At 43.2% G+C, this 1,571-nt stretch overlaps 1 protein-coding gene across 1 annotated transcript in view; it reads right to left on the minus strand.

Moving 5' to 3' along the window:
- Positions 1-539, minus strand: part of LOC138005048 (zinc finger protein 709-like) — an 11,217-nt gene extending 10,678 nt beyond the window's left edge. Inside the window, exon 1 of the mRNA XM_068851340.1 lies at positions 479-539. The gene's annotated coding sequence lies outside the window, so the exon portion shown is untranslated. The remainder of the gene's footprint in view (positions 1-478) is intronic.
- Between the last annotated feature and the right edge of the window lie 1,032 nt (positions 540-1,571).

Below are 1,571 nucleotides of genomic sequence, written 5' to 3' on the forward strand. Positions count from 1 at the left end.
AACTTGTTTCATATCTAGTCCGCGGCCAGTCCGCGTTTTGCACCCGGCTCGCAGTCCGAGTTTTATACCTGGTCCTCATTTTATACCCGGTCCGCAGTCCGCAGTCCGCAATCCGCGGTCCTTATTTTATACTGACCGCCTATTTTTATTCTTCCGATTATACGATTGTCACGGTCTGCGTCCTACAAAACACAACCCCTAATAACGCAAACAACGCAAGACCACAGTAAAACTCAATTATTACTCGAAGGAGTTGCGCCCGAACGAACACAACGCAAGAAAAGAACACATTAAATTGATACTCGATTATTACACGTTCTAAAAGAGTTGCGCCCGATCAATATGTCCGGCTGCCAGATTTCTGGGCACGGCCATGATCATTTCCGAGAAGGAAGAAGCAGGCAAACAAAGATTTAACAATGCAACACCTTCCAAGAGACCGATCTCTCACTTAAAATGCAATAACAAACTTTCTTACCTTCTGTTAGATAGCTTTCGCTCACAACAGCTCCGACCTTCAGTTCACTCCTTCTCTTCGCAATGAGCTTTGCAATGGTCATGCCATTCTGACCAGCGGACTTGAGAGAAGGGAGAGGACGTCATGTTTGCAACTCTGTCCATGAGGAAAGACGTAGACCGGTGAGGGGACGCAAGAGAGCAATACAATTTTGCTTGACCAAGTCGTCTTGTGTTTCGGATTTGCATTTATCTCGATTCAATTTAATTCCTTTATTCACGCTATTCTCACTATTTACAGTAGCAAATATCTAATTTAGAAAGAAGCAGATATCGAGCTAGGGAAAAATATGTTATCCTCAAAGAAACTGATCGCTGTTGCTATTGTACGGACGGTGTACAAAGTCATGACTTTTTACAGACGGGTCTCAGCGTTTGACACCAACGAGTGCAAATGATCATGGCATGAGGCTGAAATTTCCCTTGCTTTTGAAAAACAAAATTACAACATTAAGAAACGATTTAGAGTACAATTTGATTCTAAAGTTTAACACTAATGCACCTATCAACGGCCATCACCCGGAGGGGTCCCGGTCACGGGAGGGAACTTTGCAAAGGGCTCAGCCAAATATTTCAATTTCCCTCTGATAGATGGGGCCCCAGAGCAAGCAAAGTCAAGGAATTGCCCCTCCTAGAGAGGTATAAGACTAACATAATTAACAAATGAAGAGGCCTCGCATGTGACCTGTTCTGTTGTAAAGCACGCAGGAGGCGGATAGAGCACGAAAGAAATGTAGGAGAAACGCGAGATGTAGTCCGCGAGTGTATTCCCTATTTCTCGAAACACATCACAGACGGGGCTTCTTTATTTGTTTTATGATAAAGAATTTCTTAATTGCCGCACGCATTCGGCTAAACTATTAACAAAACTTTATTTTATTAATCCTACGAGTGGCATCAGCTGTGCATCTGTACTCTCATAAAACACGATGTTTTAACCATTCAGAGTGCGCGTTATATCGAAACAGTTCGTATCAGCAGAAGCAAGATGGAAAAGGATTAACATAACAATTCCCGACAAGACGACCCAAGGCTCTAGGAAACTCTGTGTAGGA

Source organism: Montipora foliosa, chromosome 6 (genome assembly GCF_036669935.1).
Source record: "Montipora foliosa isolate CH-2021 chromosome 6, ASM3666993v2, whole genome shotgun sequence".
NCBI classification, from domain to species: domain Eukaryota; kingdom Metazoa; phylum Cnidaria; class Anthozoa; order Scleractinia; family Acroporidae; genus Montipora; species Montipora foliosa.